The sequence below is a fragment of the Lepus europaeus genome, chromosome 1, assembly GCF_033115175.1.
Source record: "Lepus europaeus isolate LE1 chromosome 1, mLepTim1.pri, whole genome shotgun sequence".
Classification (NCBI taxonomy): domain Eukaryota; kingdom Metazoa; phylum Chordata; class Mammalia; order Lagomorpha; family Leporidae; genus Lepus; species Lepus europaeus.
This window is the reverse complement of record NC_084827.1, coordinates 118,591,813-118,610,908: the sequence shown is the minus strand read 5'-3', so window position 1 is coordinate 118,610,908 and position 19,096 is coordinate 118,591,813. Positions and strand designations below refer to the sequence as shown.

At 47.6% G+C, this 19,096-nt stretch overlaps 1 pseudogene; it reads left to right on the top strand.

Moving 5' to 3' along the window:
• Nucleotides 1–17,961: 17,961 nt before the first annotated feature.
• LOC133763126 (inorganic pyrophosphatase-like) lies at nucleotides 17,962–18,797 on the top strand (annotated as a pseudogene).
• Nucleotides 18,798–19,096: the final 299 nt, after the last annotated feature.

The window sequence follows — 19,096 nt, the reverse complement described above, 5'->3', positions numbered from 1 at the left end:
TTCTCACTAAAAGCATCCAACTCAAATGCAGCCCTCAGGAGGCCTTCCTCTGCACAGCCTTGTGTTCTAGTGGTGGGATGCCTTGTTCTCCCACACAGAAGGACATGTTAAGCCCTCCACAGAGAGGACCTCAACAGAATTCTGCAAGCATGGAGCCCACAGGTTCCATGTTGGTTTACCATTCTGTGATCGCAAGGGTTTTTTCGGATTACTTAGTCTCTTCTGTTAACCTGGATGGGCTTGATGTCCTGAGGATAAAACCTCAGACCACTGAAGGCCCCCTGAGTCCAGCACACAAGGGGACTGACCGTGAGTCATGTTCCCTGGGCAGCTGGGGTGTTTGGAAGCTGACCGCCAGGAGCGAGTGCCATCGACTTGCCTTGACATGCACTTCTCCATCCAGTTCCATGCTCCCTTAGTCTTCACGCCACTTCCCTTGTCTCAACAGATTGAGGCGTGCATTCCTCATGCTTTGATGCTTTGATGGTGGAAGTCCTGACCTAAATGCCAACTATTATTCCTACATGCAGTGAAGTGTGCATGGTGTTTTCTTAGAGGAACAAAGCTCAGTCTGATCTACAAGCTGAGGTTTTCAGACAAGCCCTTCCTGATTGTACGCTGTGATCGAGTCTCGTTCATTACACATCTGAGAGCTCTTAGACACACAGCTCTGGAAGTGTCCCTTCTTTTTTTTTTTTTTTTTTTTCTGACAGGCAGAGTGGACAGTGAGAGAGAGAGAGAGAGAGACAGAGAGAAAGGTCTTCCTTTGCTGTTGGTTCACCCTCCAATGGCCGCCACACTGTGCCCGGCGCACCACACTGATCCGAAGGCAGGAGCCAGGTGCTTCTCCTGGTCTCCCATGGGGTGCAGGGCCCAAGCACTTGGGCCATCCTCCACTGCACTCCTGGGCAACCGCAGAGAGCTGGACTGGAAGAGGGGCAACCGGGACAGAATCTGGCACCCTGACCGGGACTAGAACCCGGTGTGCCGGCGCCGCTAGGCAGAGGATTAGCCTATTGAGCCATGGTGCTGGCCGGAAGTGTCCCTTCTGTGGCTGAATGATGTCCTTTCAGATTCCTCAGACATTTTGCTCTCTAGTCTTAAAATCTTAGAATGATCTAGTTCCATTTACTCAGAGAATAACTTGACAAAGGACAGCATTAAAGAGGCCTGGAAAGCTTTCTGAAGTTACTTTGGATGACAGTGTGTTCACACCCAGACTGGGATGCATTAGATGTAAATAGTTTAGGAACATGTGGCTAATGTGTTCCCTAGTGAGCAGCAGTGGTTGTCATATGGGACATGAATGCAGGCAGCTGAGATAATTTCATGGGTTTAAGCTCACGAGGCTGCATTGCCAACTCTAAGCCCAACTTGCTACTGCCCCTTTACCTGCTAGAATAGCATGCCATAGTGTTGGCTTCACCCTGTGCATACAGCTACTCACCACATTAGTTGGGGGATAAATCTATGCATACCCAAAGCCTAACTTCTGTAGCCTTTTACCCACAAGAAGGAGTTTAAATGTGTGAGCACTGGAATTCAACCAAATTCCTCCTCCTCCATTAACCATGTGACCTTGGGCAAGAGTGTTGACCTTGGGTAAGAGTTGATGGCTGGGCCTTTGAACACTTGGCTTTCCTTTCTATAAAATAGAAATAATAGGGATGGACGTTTGTCCAGCAGTTGTCTCCTGTCAAGATGCCTGCATCACATATTGGAGTGGCTGAGGTCAAGTCTTTGCCCTGCTTCTGATCCCAGCTTTCCACTAATGTGCACCACAGGAAACAGCAGGTGCTTGCTAAAGGAGTTGGATTCCTGCAACCCCGGTGGGAAACCTGGATTGAGATCCTGGCTCCTGGTTTCAGCCCAGTCCAGCCCCAGCCATTACACAAGCATCTGGGGTGTGAACCAGCAGACAAGTGCTTCATATCTGTCTGTCTTCGTCTGTCTCTCTGTCTCTAGATCTCTGTTTCTCAAATGCTTAAATGATTTTTAAAGAATTTAAAATGTGATCATACTGATCTGCGTATAAGCTAATACCCTTCAAAATAAGATTCAAATACTTTAGAGAAAAAAGAAAAAGGTTTTTTTTTTTTTTTTTTTTTTTAAATGGGGATAATAATAATAGGCCATTTTCTAGTGTGGCTCCAAGCATTAAAAGAGGTAGAACATATGAAAGCACTGAGCCCAATTTCTGGCATTGAACAAGTGTCAGATGGCCTGTTAGGTATTATTATTGCTGACACAAACATCGTTATAGTTTATGCATGAATGATGGACACTGTTGTCATTCCTGCAGTAGCTCTAGATGGATTACGCTGTGATCATCAGAATGCTTTAGCACCCGATTTGCAAACAGATGGTGAGTCCTGGTCAGCAGGTTGTCGTCCAGTGTGGAACCACTGGCACACGGGCCCTGGTTGGACAGCCTGTAGACGGAACGCCTCTGCCTGCGTCTGCCTAGCTGGAGAACATTGTGGAATAACCTCAGCACTGGAAATTCAAGTTCGAGTTGACGCCACTGGGCTCCAGCTCTACTTGCAGGGCAAGCCCCATGACAAGGCGTGGGCCCTGTCAGCACTCTGGAGCGGGCCACTTTCTCCTCAATGTGCACAGATGGGTGGTTCTTTTGTTAGCCAGGGATGACTCATGGGCCTGGTTTAAACGTGCATTCTGTGAGGGGCCGCGGACTCACGGCGCAGTCCTCGTGCTGGGGGCTGTGTGGAGCCGCAATGCTTCACAATGGAATGTTCTCGCTGCTGTGGGTTTTACATCGCCAGAAAATGCTGGAGGAGGGAAAATTCGGTGATTCAGCAGAGCTTCGAGCCAAATACGAGTGCTCATTGTTCCTCCTTGCTTGTCTGCCAGCTCCGGCTGCTTTTTCCCTGGGACTAACTTCCTGCCTTCTAAACAGCCCTTGGGTACCAACAGCCCCCAGGTCCATAGCGCCCCTCCCTCCATCCATCACCTGGTGTGGCAGAGGCGGGCAGAATGCTCACGATGCTTTTAGAATCAGAGTTGTTGTTTTAAAGCAAGGAACCTCCTGTCTCTGTTCCTTGTCTTCAGTCTGTGGTTGTTGATGTTGATGTCGTACCTGTAAGCACCAGGGTTGCTCTCGATGATGTAACACGAGGGGGCGTGGTGGCAATCTGGAGTCATCGCCCGAGAACACGTGTATTCCTGAGAAAAATTGATTGTGTGTTCACAGTCTCTCTCCGTGCTAGGCAAACGTGTTTACTTGCTGCTTTCAAGAATTATGATGCTGCCTTGCCCACAGGCTGTTTAAAGTACTTGCCCATGCTGTGCTAAGATTAGCGTGTTTAGAGGATGCCACACAGACTTCTGCTGGGGACCTGGAACCCTGGTCCATCTTCAGCTCCTTCCATCTGGGAGTGAGCAGAGATGTGTCAGGACAGGTGCCTCTTGTCTCCACCCTCCAGCTGCATAGAGTCTGGCCAAGGGACTCAGACTGGTTGATCGTGATTCCCCTTGTGTCTCCAGACTACTCCATGCTGTTCATCCTTAGGTAAACTCGTTTCTACCCAACAAATATTTATTAATTTTGTGGCTAGTTCAGTGCAAAACACTGGGGATCCCAGAAGAACAAGATGGAATCTGCCTCTGGTGAATAAAGTATGCTATAAATAAAGCAGGAACGTAACAAATTGGTCTATGGCGTTTTTTAGGGGCTAACAGTGAGCAACAGCCCTACAGGAGAGCAGAACTGCTAACCCAGCAAGGCTCTGGGGAGCACTTTACAAGGCACATGATGCCTGAGCTGAATTTTGAAGGATGGAGCCAGAGGTGTTGAGGATGTGGGCTCGTTCCAAAAGGGGTGCCTGTGGCTTGTCCCGAGGATGGTCAGTGTTTTAGTGAACACAGAGTTGAGAACCAAATCACACTCTCGGGGACCCATGCATGCTAGGATCTTTCTGCAAGCGCTAGGGAACTATTAAAGGTTTGGGACAAGGGAGTGACATGGCTGGACTTTGAGAGAGAAATCTGGTGGCAGAGTAGGAGGTAGGGCAGGGAGGAGAGCTCAGTGCGATGGGAGACAGGGAGGCCAATCCAGAGGTAACAGAAGTGCGAGTCAGAACCAAAGCAGGTGCTGGACTAGAGAAGAAAGACATGCAAATGGAAAACAAAGGGCTTACTTTGAAGAAGGCGTGATTGTGGTCATGGCTTTTTCTAGAGTTTGGAAGGACTCTAAGGGCTAGGAAAGCTAGGTAGGGGCCACATAATTTTACACAAAGGAGGTCTCCTTGGAAAATGGTCACATTAAGTTGTTATGCCAAATAAAATCACAAGAATGATTACTTACCTCCTGGTGTTGAGAGATGGGTTTTGAGGAGGATCTTGCTGGAGCTTGGAGAGCTGTGGGAGATGGAGCTGTTGTCTGTAAAGAAGATGGGTTCAAAGAGAAGCAATGATAAACACCCTAGACCATGACGAGTGTCATCTGAAGGTATTTGCTGATCTGTGCTGAAAGTGTCATCTCCTTCCATTGTCCCAGAATCTTCAGTGAACATGTTTTGCCACACACTGGCCAGTGTGAGTGGTGCTTTCGGGAAGGCTGTGATGGGCAATAGGTATACTAGATCCTGGAAGAGGAGGGTGTGTCCAGGCTTCGAATATTACCTCTCCTCTGGACCAGCAGAGAGGTGTTGTAGCTGGGGAAGGCGCAGGTTCTGAGGATCGAGGAGTGACCAGGAGAAAGTGAGCCGAGGGCAGGGACATGGGCACCAGGGGGCAAGTCAGTGCTCGTGTGGGAATAGCGATCAGAGCACTACTGTTCGCATTTTTGAAGAGTCTTCACTGTTAACGGCTTACCTTTCTGTCGCTCTTGATTGGAAATTGATCAGTTTAGACAGAGCTATTAAGGCCTTCTTTGGGGAGAGGTTGGAATGTTTGAGGAGGGGAGACAAAAGGGAGTAAACTACCAAGAAGTAGCTCACTAATTGGGTTAATTTCATGGTTTGCAGTTCAGGAGTTGCTCTGGTTTTTTGTTCAAGTGCTGTGGGGGACCATGAAGCTAATTTATTATTCTTTTCAAGAAGGAGATGTTAAAACTGGCCATTGGGATAATTGAATGACAGAATGTAAAGGAAGTCCCGAGATGTCAGATCTAGTTCATCAATAATATGATCTGTAAGTCAGTTCTGTCTATTCCTGTTCTCTTATAGCCAAGTAGTCGTGATGTTGCCTGTTCATTGCTACAGCATATGTGGGCTGTGAAGTACTCTGCACACTTTAGTAATAGCAGCAACAATAAATAAGAATGTAACACGTTCCCAGCTCTGGGCTAAGTGTCTGACACATGGTACCTTCATGAGACCACCTGGTAGTCCTGTTAAACATGTATATTTTATTTTTTTCCAAGATTTTCTAGAGGAGAAGCAGAGAGAGAGAGAGAGAGAGAGAGAGAGAGAGAGAGAGAGAGAGAATATGAGGGAATGAGGGAATGAGAATGAGAGAATGAGAATGGAGGCTTAGAGAGTTAGACTAAATAGTCTAAAATCAAGTCAGTAGCAGAAAGAGACACCTGGGCTTGACCAGGGAGACAAGGGTTCAGACTCTGGGCTCTCAGCTTCTGCCTGTTGCCTCTCTTGACAAAAGTACTGTGAAGAATTTCATCCTTCAATCCAGAAACATGGTGTTTTGTGACCTAAACACAGAATCTCCCTAAAGTGGACTTGATCAACTAGACCAAGAGTCCACCTTGATTCGTGGTTGATAAGCCAGTTCCTTGTCGTCCTCGTGGAGTTTCCTGACGACATGGATTCCTGAAGGGACTCATTCATCTCATTCATGTGGGTGGAGCCACTTGTCAGATACACGGGAAAGGGGCAAACCAGCTTCACTCTTGCTTCTGTGAAATGGAACTCTCCCTCCCCCCCTTGCCATAACCCTTTAGAGAAGTCTTTGTGAGACATCTGGGTCATGTTCATGATAATTATTCAACATTATGTTGCCGAATAAGCCTTGTTTTGAAGTTGATATGCAGGAAATGAATCTTTAACAAGCTAAGACAGGTTTCCCATAGTAAATGGGGCTCCCAGACTTTATTATTCAGGTTTTTAAAAATTGTCTCATCTCAAGATGAATTATAAACTGGAAGGCTTTTTAAATATGACTAAAAATCATTCTTTAAAAAGTCAACTTGGTTGAGGCATAATTTGTATACAATAAAGTGCACCCAATTTAAGTGTGCAGTTAAATGAGTTCTGACAAATGTATATGATTATATAACCATAATTAAGATGTAAAATTTATAGCCCACTTTCCAGTCAATACCCAGCCCCATGTAGTCACTGATTTGCTTTCTGTCACTTTAGATTAATTGTGTCTTTTCTGGAATTTACTAGAATCATAAATTGGTGTTTGTGTTGGGCTTCTTTCACTCATGGTTTTGAAATTCATCCATGCTACTACATGTTTCAGGGATCTGTTTATTTCTGTTACTATTATTCCACTGGCTGGATGTACATACCACAGTTTATGCAATTACCTGTAGATAAATGGATTATTTCTAGTTTAGCTACCATACATAAGACTGGTATGAACAGTCATGTACAAATCCTTATGTTTTCTTTTTTTTAATTATATATTTTTTTTACAGGCAGAGTTAGACAGTGAGAGAGAGACAAAGAGAAAGGTCTTCCTTTTTCCATTGGTTCACCCAAAAAATGGCCTCCACGGCTGGTGCACTGCACCGATCTGAAGCCAGGAACCAGGTGCTTCTCCTGGTCTCCCATGTGGGTGCAGGGCCCAAGCACTTAGGTCATCCTCCACTGCCTTCCTGGGCCACAGCAGAGAGCTGGACTGGAAGAGGAGCAACCGGAACAGAATCCAGCGCCCTGACCGGGACTAGAACCCGGGGTGCTGGCGCCGCAGGCGGAGGACAGATGTGCCACATTGTCATTTGGTGCCTGCCAAATCCTTATATTTTCTAAGTTGAATACTTGGGAATGGGACTGCTGGGTCATTAATGTTAACTTTATGAGTTAATGTTCAACTTTCTAAGAAAATATCAAACTGCTTCTCTGGGTCATTATATCCTTTTATATTCCCACTAGCAGTCAGTGGTGAGTTCCAGGTGCTCTATGTTCAAGCCAATACTAGACATTGTCAAAATCTCTGTATTTCCTATATATTTAAATACATACACTTAAATCTTAAAAGACAGTAACCAAGACCTTGAGAGAGCTACCTTTAAAAGCCAAATGTGGTCAACATTGGAAAGATCAGCAAATTCATTCTAGGACAGTCAGTGGTGCAGAGGGCAATGACCTGCATCTGCTGCCCTGGAACTGGGCTGCTGGCAGCGGGAGCTGGACTGCCCTGGCTGAAATCCACAGTGGAAGGCTCCTGCGGGGGCAGAGGGGGCTGCCTCAGTCTCCCTGTAGGTACTACAGAGTAGCACTCATGGCTTGGAAGATGGCTGTTCCCTGTGCAGATGTTTCATGAGCTTCACAGTTTCGCTGTGGCTTAGTCTTGTCTCCCAGGCTTCACATGTGTGTTAGAGATACTGTCTCTCTGGGTTTTTTTGGATAAAGGTGATGACAGGCACAGAGCAGGTGTCTAAGCAATCCCCCCTGTTGCTTACGCACTTTTCATAAGGGTCTCACATGAATAAAGAATCGAACGCCACAGCAGTGGCAGGCCCACGGTTAATCCGGGAAATAGGACACGAATCCCGTGCCACTCTGTCAATGGGCTGCTGCTCCCACGGAGGCCAGTACCGTGGAGGAAATGGCTGCAGTAGCTGGGGTGCAATGGCTTTCGTGGGGTCTTCTGTTTGACCTACTTCATTTGATACTTAAGCCCTGAGAAACTCCTTAACATGGAAAGGGGGAACCATAGTTTTAAAGAGCTAACATAGGGTCTCTGAATATACACCCTATCTGCCCCCGGGGCAAGGAAGACACACATAGAGATGGCAGATGGAGGGCCAGGCATGGCGGTGCAGCAGGTTAAGCCACATCCTGCATGGGAGTGCCTGGCTCGAGTCCTGGCAACTGGATCTGATTCTGATCCAGCTTCTTGCTAACGTGCCTGTGAGGCAGCAAAGGGTGGCCCCAGGTACTTGGGTTTCTGCCACCAATATGGCAGACTCAGGTGGAATTCCTGTCTCCTGGCTTTGACCTGGCCTTGCCCCAGCTCTTGGGGGTATCTGGGGAGTGAACTAGCAGATGGGAGCTCTCTTTCTTTTTCCCCCTCCCGCCCGTGTCACTCTTACTTTCAAATAAATAAGTACTTTTTAAAAACCACCAAAGATGGACTCTCATTGGAAGAGGAAGACAAGCAGGCTCCTACACACTTATGTACATGTATAGGTGTGCGCGCTGTAATAGGCCTCACAGCATTTCCTGAGAGTACAGAGGCGGGGCAGCTCCATTCCACGAACATCTGTGTAGCTGCTGTGGATCAGGCCTTGAGCTTGGTGGAGCCACCATTTCGTGGACTATCTAGTCCAGTGGGAAGATGCACATAAAACCAGTGACAGGAGGAAGCCAGGGTACAGGGCCTGGGCTGCTGTGGACCGGGAGGAAGGAGTCACTCGAAGAGTTTCTGAACAGTACAGGGGAAGGGTTCTGACAGGGGGGAGTGGGGAGGGGAGGAGGGCCTCAGGTCCGAGCAGCAGCACGTGGGAAGTATGAGTCCGGTGGGAAGGTGCGGTGTGCCAGGAATGGGAAGAAGGTCCGAGGAGCAGGGGCAAAGGCGCCGGTGAGAAAGCTTGGGAGCAGTTCTCTGGGGTGAAGGAACCACAGCCAGGCCTTGTGGAGAGGTCAAGGATGGCTACAGGGCTGTGGATGTGGGATTTCGAGAGGGAGCCTACGGGTACCTGTGGGGCTGGAAGGAAGCACCCAGCACATCTGACGCGGCCAATGTTCCCATTTTAGTCAGCACACTTGGCCTTTTGCTTGGGGGCTGGGGGGTCTTTAAGAAGAGCCTCCCTTTCTCCATACCTGTGAGTCAACATTCCTTGTGGTGGTATTTTCCGTGAAGAGAACTAGCCATTGTGACGAGGGATCCCATTGTGACGAGCTGCTCCCAAAGCAGCTGTCTGGGAGGGCTGCTGTGAGGTTGTGAGGGTGTGAGCTCCTCTGACTGATAAGGCCACAGAGAGGAGGGACAGAGCTGGCCTTGACCCCACACCTCTGGCCATTCTTCTCCCAGTCTCTCCTGTAGGCATATTTCCACCAAGGAAAGGCCTTATACGATTTCCCAGAATCTAGAATTTCTTGACTCCACTATTTTTGTATTAAGTTTTCATTTGTTTCCCAGCTGGGTACATTTTCTAAACTCCTTCCATTTCAAAAAACCCCAGGTGTTTTGTCTATATTCTTGCCAAGGAAGTAGAACGGGGCTTGGAACATGGTAGGCACTTAGTAAATATGTCTGAATGACTGAACGCATTGGCCGTGAGTGGACATGAAGACATTTGCCCTGATTCCGCATTTGCACCAACACACAGCATCGCCTGTGCTCCTCACAGACCCTACCTCCCCATTTCAACTCCCATCTTCAGTGAAACAGTCCTCGCAAATGTGTTGATTCTGCTAACACAACCCAGAGGTTAGGCCCTGGCAACTCCCTTGCAACTCCCCATCCTTCTTGCTTTCCAGATGAGACCAACCGGGAGAAATGTACCCTCCCTTTGAGCACCGACATCTGATTGCCCTGAGGCCAGAATAAGCACTCTCCCGGCGTCTTCTCTCCTGATTTTTAGCCTATATGATGAAAAAGTGTTAGCTTTATTTATAATGTGCTACTAATCTTGTATCACTTCAGAACCATCAATTCTTATCCCGTCCTGCGGGAGGAGACGGTGCCGATTTATCTAAGCCGCAGGCAGATAGGCAATACCTCCGCGTTTTTCTGAGCTATGAGATTGGCTCTCTGGAAAAGTGTTTGTTAATGAAAGGGAGGTGAATTACTTTTTATATATCACTCGCATCATTGTCCTTATTCAAAGATGCCGCAGCCACCTGTTGGAGAGTGGCGCTGGAGAAAGCAGAGCTTCCGGGGTGGCTGGAGAGCAGAGGACGTGGTCTTTGTGTCTGTAGCCCATTGGGGAGTTACGCCGAAGAGAGGGCTCCCTTAAACCTCCGGGGCAAGCTCACATGGGCTCTTGTGCAGGGAGTGGCACGCTCGCTGGTTCCCAGGTTTCCGACTGATAGCGTTGCTAATTCGGGTTGGTGCCAGTCACCCAGGGACTGGAAGCTGGGAGAAAGGACCATGGCTGGGGTGGTTTGGATTCTTGGGTGGAGCAGTTGTGTGATCTTGGGAAAGCCACTCGGCTCCTTGGCATCCAGTTCCTCTTCTGAGAAATGCACAAGTCTCGAGGGTCTGTCTTCTGGGCCAGTCCTACAGAGCTCCTGGGAAGGCCCGAAGCAATGCGTCGAGGCGTTGACAAGACCATGCATGGGATAAATACCAAGAAGCATTCTGGAAAGTGTGGCACTTTTGGGAGGCCAGGCAAGGAGAACCAAAGGTCAGAATTCTGAAAACAGAGTTCTGCCCTGGACTGCAGCACTGCTTGTGTGCCTTAGTTCATCACCGGGGAGAAACAGCAAGGGCCTCAGATGGCCCTCGCCCTTCCTGGCCCCAGATGCCAGGGAAAGAGGACTTCTCTCGGGCTGCCTTCTCGGGCTACCACAGGGGCCATTTACATTATTGTAGTCCCAACGCCCTTAATGGTGTCTTCAGTTGGATAACGAAGTGATAGACACCTGACCAAGTAGTTATATGGTAAATACTCAGAAAACATAAATGACCCAGAATTTTCAGAACCCTGAGGTCCGTGGACACCCCTACTCTAGGCCTGGAGCTGTTACTGTGTGTCCTTTCTCTGCTATTGGAAAACTAGTCATCATTGGACAATAGCTTTTCAGAAGTCTTCCTGCTCTTCCCGAGAGCCTGTGTTCAAAGGCAAGCATTTTGGACGAGTAATTTAATGAAAAGGTTTGAGAGAGCTTGAGGTAGGTGGAATAATGGCCGCTCTCCCCCAAGGTGTCCAAATCCTAGTGCCTGGGATCTCTGACCATGCTACTTTATGTATGGGAATTTTGCTTGCAGATGGAATTATGACTTAAAAAAAAAGATTTATTTATTTATTTATTTATTTGAAAGACAGAGTTACAGAGAGGCAGAGGGAGGGAGGGTGGAAGAGAGAGAGAGAGATAGATAGATAGAGAGAGAGAGAGAATGTCTTCCATCCACTGGTTCACTCCCTAGTTGGCCACAACAGCCAGAGCTGTGCCGGTCCGAAGCCAGGAGCCAGGAGCTTCTTCCAGGTCTCCCACATGGGTGCAGGGGCCCAAGGACTTGGGCCGTCTTGTATTGCTTTCCCGGGCCATAGCAGAGAGCTGGATTGGAAGTGGAGCAGCTGGGACTGGAACAGGCCCATATGGGACACCGGCACTGCAGGCGGCGGCTTTACCTGCTACACCCAGCGCCAGCCCTGCAACTCCCTCTTAACTCATCTCTCGGTAGAGATGATTCTTGGATGCTCTGAATCTATTTTACCCTGCATACACTGTAATGTTTTCAGAATACAGCCTTGACTACATTATCTCCTGCTTAGAATCCGTCCCATTCCTCATAAGATAAACAGAAAACCCTTGCAATGAACCAAGGAGTGCAACGTGGGCCAAACTTCACTTGTACCAGGTTTCTCTTTGGTGGTATTCTCTTCAGTCAGACTGACCTTGCCTAAGTCCCCTCCCACCACAGGACCTTTGCACATGCTGTTCTCTCTGCTAGGAATGTTTCTCCTCCCTTCTTGCCTAGATAACTCTGACTCAGGCTTCTGATCGCAGCACTCTTTTCTTAGGGGAGCTTCTCTCAACTTCCCAAACGAGGTAGGATCTCTGCTATTCAGATTTTCACAGTATTCTCTCTTCTCCTTCATAGCTCTTGATCATGGCCCAACTTTCTGCCTTTAAGTTGTTTTAATGGCTGCCTTCCCTTACTAGTCTGTATGCTTCCCCAAGGCCAGGAAATGTTGCACCAGGGCTTAGCACCACCCATGATAGATGCTCAATAAAGGTTTCTTGGATGAATTAATGAGTAAGTACTGTGTGATGTTATCCAAATTTCAAGAAGTTTCTTCTGTCATAGTCTTTGCTATTTGGGAGGTATAGTGGATTGTGGTCACTAGGCACAAGGTGGGTGATAGGGTCCCTCCTCCCTCTGTGTGTGTGTGTAAGCAGAGAGTCTATTTTCAGGAAGCCTATGAGTCAGTGATGCTTTTATGCCCCAAGTGCTATACCAACGTGTTGTGCTTTCAGTAGGTTGCAACAGGTGCACATATTTTTAGCTTTTATGACAAGTCTTGTAGACGTATCCTCAGGAGTCCCCAGCGTGAGTGCCCTTCATGAAAACCACGCCAAGTAGGGAACAGCGTAGGCAGAGCACAGGGCTGTGTTGGAAAACCATAAAACTACTAGCAGCCAAAAATAAAAAACAAACCCCCCAAACATAGACGCAAGGGCAAAAACAATACACTTTGGCCAGTGAAGAAGGGGCCACAGTGTTAGGAAAAAGAGGTTGCCTTTAGAAACCCAGACCCTGGCAGCTCTAAAATTAGCAGAGAAACAATTTATTCTGGCCTGCAGACAAGAGCCCAGCCCCCTGGAAGGTGCTTTGCAGCTCCTCCAACTCCCCGGGGAACTTTTCCCACACCAGGTGAAGGTTTTGAAGAGTACTTTAATTAACTTGTATCCGAGAGAGAGATCCTATATGAGAAAGAAGCAGGTAAAGATTTCTTTAATTAGTGAATTTCATCAGGGCTCCACGCTGTCGGCCAGTGCAGTCGTGGGTGGGCCGCCGGGGTCCTTGGTGGTCCATCCAGTCGATAAGATATTCATGACTTTAGCAAGTAGCTCGGTTTTCTAAACCAATGGGAATTCGGTGGACCATTTCCCTTTGCTACTTTAGCTGCATGGCCAGAATCTACAAACTGTTTTCTTTCTTGAAAAGAAAGTGCCGAGGCGAGTGAGTGGCTGGTAGGGTCTAGGGGGCGCTTTAATTGCCTCCCCCCCGAATCTGGGGCACCTAGTTACCCTTAAATAGAACTCCAGAGAGCTTGGGGGGTCATGTTTGGCAGGGGGTGGGGGTGGGGGGAACAATGGGACCGCATTTTCCTCCTGTGTGACGCCTCCCATGTTCCTCCCAAATCATCTTTCCCCATGCAATTCCGCAGTCTCACGCATTTCATTGTCTTTCCAGACTGGCAATAAAGCCTAGGGAGAGAACTCTCTCCCTCAGTAAATCAAAAGCGAGCAGACAAAAGGTCAAAATACCCAAAGCCACAAGAACATTAACACTTTGCAAATAAAGATTGCCTGAGAAACAAATGCTCGCTCTCACTTAGGAGAAAGGAGACGCCTTATCTTTGTGAGTTTACAAAATGGAGCCAAACTGTACCCGTAGCCACTTTAGCTAAACCAAGGCCTGGATATTTTAGCAGCCCACAGTCATTAAAACCCTCCGAAAACCTCCCAGGAGCCGATGTGCTTGCTTAAGTATACGCTGTAAAAGATCCTAGAGATTTACAAGGGACGGCTCCACGCTAAAGCAGGCACCATCCGATAAACAAGCAATTGTAGCTGCAGGCTAAATGATGCTCTTTGAGGCTTTGATTTACAATGCTGCAGATGATGTATGTGCAGTTTGGGGATGGGTTCTGCTGTGGGCTCGCTGTGATTACTCACCCATGAGCAGAATTCAGGGCTCAAGTCTTCAACTTGGAGGTCAGAAAACTGCTGGTGGAATGAACGAGGGTTGATAAGGTTTATTGAGATGCTAAATAGATATAAAAAAAAAACTTATTAAGCCAGTGGGTTTGAACACTTGTTAAGCTTTCTGGGGACCATGGTTTCTGTTGGTTTGCTCAAATCCCAAAGATATGAACATAATCTGCAAAATTGAGCTGGTGGTCTCATTTTACTTTCATCACATTTAAAAAGCAAATACATGCTTAGTTTACTATTTACTGACTTTAAAAATCAGAATAAAAGGTCCAATTTAGCATTTATGTAACTGCTCAAAAGCTAAGAGATCTGAAGGCGGCTTCAGATTTCAAAGCACCTTCTCCAACACCAAGAAATAGACTTACAGTGCTTGAAGCTGAGTTAAGAACTCCTCCCTTGCCCAGGAGTTGTGTATTCAGTACATATTTGAGAGTCCACTGATACTGGCCCCGAACTAGCACAAAGATAAATACGGTCTCTCCCCTCTAGAAGTGTCCAGTCCCATGGAGGAAACCAGAGAAAATTTCAGTACCGTGCGTGAGGTGCTAAGAGTGAGCTCTGGAGGATGTCGTGGGCGCAGAGAGGGGAGGCACCGGCGTGTTGAACTTACTGGGGATTTCGCAGAGAGAGGCCTTGCTTGGTGCTCTTTTCCTGGTCTGTGCCATGACTGGCAAGGTGTCTCTGGGACTGCGCATCCCCCAGGCCATGGCACATTCAGAGCCCTGCTGGGATGGTCCTTTACCCAGAAGACCTCAGACCTCTGGAGTTCTGGTTCAGACAAGACGCACATATCCAGACATTGCAGACACAACTTATCAGTGAGGATGAGTCAGTGGTTGGTAGACTGTACCGGTCTGAGCTGGCCCTAGGCTGGGGTGTAGGTGCCAACCTTGGCTTTCGGTACCCACCTTCTTTGGAGGATCCAGGGAATGTAGCTCTTCTCTCTTTGCTCAGGACAGGACCTAATGAAGCTGGGCATGCATGCCACACACCTGGAATGGTACACGACTTCGTACCCAGGCAACTTGTATTTTTAGAGAGCCTGAAGCTCCATGCCCAAGGGACTTGAATGATGCAGGATAATAAGATGGCCCTGCCTTTGTGGGAGACCAGAAGCAAGGAATGTAGTTCTCAGTGCCAACCAACTTTCCCTGTGCACTGATTTCCTATGGATAATGTAGTCCTGGCTGGGCTGAAGGGTTAATAATGATGAACATTTATTGAGCGGTTACTGTGTGTCAGGTACTAATAAAAGAGGTTTGTATGTATTAGGCTTTTTAATCTGCAAAAGAACTCTACAAGGTAGGAACTTTGTAATCTCTGCATACATGGAACTTGTAAAGCTTGCCCATGGTCACATGGCTAATGAGGCCACAAATCCAGGCTCTCACACACAGCTTCCTCCTAGGATGGTGCAATGCACAGCTAGTGATGCAGGCAATGGCCTCCAGCTTGGAAACTGGGGGCCTCTCGCCTGCGGAGCCCCAGCAGCTTCTTCCTTTAGATTGGTGTTGCAAGGCCACGTTCAAGTTCTTCCTCTGCAGTTGGCTCATTCCCTGGTCGTCATGTGGCTTCTGTCTCACCAAATGGGGGCGGGGTGGGAAGCCCTCTTCTTTCTCCCTTTATAATAGTTGGAACATCAGCTATAGAAATTAGCGCACTCAACACTATGCATATGAGGGGGAGTATGGAGACACAAGGTGATGGTATTTTATAGCAGCCTATCACCACACGCCATTGCAAACAGCCATCGAGATCCATTCTTCATCAGATCTTTCCTTGAATTTTAGTGTAGAATTCCATGCGGCTTCAGCATCCACCCCGGCGGATTGCCTTTATGAACACAGACCCCTGCACAAACTTGACTTACTGGATCTAGTGAATTCCCATGGCCAAAATATTTTTCAAGTATTGTAGTATAATTCATTGTATCGTGTCCAGTCTCAGCCTAATAATGCACAGCTCCCAGGAGCCACGTATATTTCATGAAGCTTACAATTACTTTTATAAAAGTTGCAGTAAAGTATAATGATTTTTAATGGCATCAATGATACCCGTGTATATATCGGTTTCAGTTTTGAAGTAGACTTAAGTTCAAAGACCCAAGGGGACCATTCTCCTCTTGATGCACTTGTGTTACTCCCATTAATGCTAATGGGACAGACAAATGCTGCTCAGGAGGAGAATATATCTGCCTCTAGGAAGGTAACAGGTTTTAATTAGTGATGCTTTGAATCACACAAAAGCAGCTTGCCCTCTGACAACAGCTAGTGTTGGCAGGGATGAGAGTGAGGGGTCTCAGCCAGCTTGCTCAAAGGGAACCTTCAAATCGGAGATTTGCAAATGGTGGAGGCAGAAGGCCCTCCTCAGCTGAGAGAGAGAGAGCTCAGGGTGGGCGCTCAGAGCAAAAGCATTGTTTGCTGAGTGACCGAGCGTCTGAGTGCTGAGTGCGTTTCTGCAGTGGGGTGGTATGGTGACGGTGATGGAAGCTTGGATGCCCTAGGGCCTGATGTGGTGGGATCGCTGGAGCTGTCGGCTGCTCGGGGGGCGGGCAGGTGTCTTCAGCGCTGGCAGGAAGCCAGCTCTCTCACGGAACCGACCTGTGAGAAAAGAGTTTTGAGATGCACTTGTGCACCCTAGATAACTGACCACCAGTTTCAGTGAGAGTGTTCAAAATATAACAGATCCGACCCAAAATGTTCAGAAGTAAGTCTCTGCCGTGAAGTCAGATACCTTTGTATTTATCATCTGGTTTAGGATGTAAAAGTCCAGGCCCAAATGGTCATAGATTTTATGTTGACATCTGAGGCATTAGTTTTTATCTCTGAACAAGTAGACTGGGTTGGGACAACAGTGATAGACGTGTGTGTGTGTGTGTAAGTATGTGTAAGCCGTGTAGACACAAGGAGTTAGCAAAAAAACAAAAAACAAAACAAAACAAAACAAAAAAACAGTTTCCTGGGCCTGACTATAATGACTGGAACAAGAAACTTAGGGTTGGAAAGACCCACTGAGTTTCTGGAGGAATTCTTGATGAGAATAACATTCTGCTGGCTATAAGCTTAAGTTTTTCCCCATAGAAATATTTGGGCAATATTTTGCTTTTAAAAGACCTTGTAGAAATTCAGTTATGGAAGAGGACACTTTCTACCGTTTCACAAAGAAAAATCTACATATGGAAGGTGAGCAGTTTGTTTCTCTGTGCCCCTGCTGCTCTATTTACTTCCCGTCCTGTGCCTGAAAAACATCCTATTTATTGAAGGATTAGGCTGATACTAGAAGAAATGTCATAGCCACATTTCCAAGCTGATGAATTCACTGTCACCCATATTCCATCCAGAGAGGTGAGAGGCAATGACCTTTACCCTGGGGTGGTCCTGCCAGGACAATTTCTTTGAGACTCCATTTCCCCAGATGGGTGATGGCTCGCGAGGGACTCTCTCTGTTCTCTCTGCAGCTCCCCTCCTGCCTTCCCAGACCCTGCAGCCATGACAAACTCTGAGATGTCTGCCAATGTCTCTCCACGAACCATCTTCCCTCCTCTGCAGTTCGGCGGAGCTCGGGTCTGTGTGCTGCAACAGTCTGGTAAAGTATTTTCTATGTTTGCACATTGGAAACAGCCCGGAAAAGTATTTCCAAGCACGAAACAATCCCATCACACAGCTCACCAGGAGGAGCCGACTGCAAACATCAGTCATATTTCTGCCCAAACGGTAGCTGCTCTCTTAGCACAAACTTCTTGGCTGCGCTTCAGTATGGTCAGATCATTTACGCCGCCTCTGATTTTTTTTTTTTATTCCTCCCTCTTGCTATCTTGAGACTTTCTGTTTTTTACCCCAAATGGTCTTCAGTGGCAGCGCAACAAATTCTCAGAGCAATGTGAAAACGCTCTAGATTACAGAGTTCTTTGGGGAAGTACAGAGAGAGAGGCTCGATTTGTGATATGTAATTCAAGGCCCCTGGTAATGTCTTCACCTGAATGCTGGACATTTCAACATTGTGGTACCCAAGTATATTGCCATTACCATTGCTAACCCTTTGTATCAATGTATGAGATTTTGACAGGCCTCTTGGGTCTAGAAATGGAAGCCAGGTATCAATGATAATACACAAGCTGCTAGCCTGTTGTTCCAAACCTGAGGGCCCTTCAAACAGTCCATGGGGTCCAGGTGAGGCCCCTCCTTGTCATTGGCATCACATGAGCTGGGGGCTCTGTGGCAGTGGCGGTGGCCAGTCCGTCAACGTGAGCGGCTTCAGCAGTGAGGAGCGCTCTGCACCCTTCACCTCGGGGCATGGCATCTTTCTCCAGAATGAGAAAGGTCAGTGCATACCTCCAGTTTGTGATATTCCCAGTGTGTGCTGATAAGGATGTGTTCCACGTGGTGGCTGAAGTACCAGGCTGGTCCGATGCAAAAATGGAGGTTGCTACAAAGCATGCTTTATAAGCAATTAAACAAGACACAAAAAAAGGAAAACTCCCTCCATGGCCAGCTGTTCCCTTACAAGGGACACATCTGGAACTATGGTGCCGTCCCTCAGATGTGGGAAGACCTGGGACACAATGATAAACACACCAGCTGTTGTGGCGACAGTGACTCAGTTGAAATTGGAAAGCAATAAACTGGCAGCAGGTTATATGCAAGAAGTGAAATAATCTGGGCGACAGTTCTGGGCATATTGGCTGAAGCTCACCAAGGGGAAACTGGCTGGAAAGCCATTGCTGATAATGTGGACGATCCTGACACAGCCAATTACCATGATATTAGTGATGTCAGAAAGCTTTGGCCTGGTCACCTAGAAGCTACTGCGAGCTGGTGCTTCCTGATGGAAAACCAGAATTTGCTTTCAATGAAGAATTTAAAGATAAGGGCTTTGCGGTTGATGTAATTAAAAGCACTCATGACTACCGGAAAGCTCTACAGACTGAGAAGCTGGATGGGAAGGGAGCCAGCTGCAGTGTCTGAGAGCCCCTTCAGCTACGATCCCCATACAGCGAAAGCTGCACGGCTGCCAGCACGATGCCAACAGAGGTAGAGAGGCGGTTCTGTCACCAGAAAAAGCAACGTGGCTTCCCCGGAGCACAAGCCGATGCTGCTGTAGCCTAGTCACCTGCAAACGTTAGGTGTAAATGAAGTAGCTCTTTTTTTTTTTAAGATTTTATTTATTTATTTGAGAGGTAGAGTTACAGACAGAGGGAGAGACAGAAAGTTCTTCCTTCCATTGGTTCACTCCCCAATTGACTGCAATGGCCGGTGCTGTGCTGATCCGAAGCCAGGAGCCAGGTGCCTCTTCCCAGTCTCCCATGCAGGTGCAGGGGCCCAAGCACTTGGGCC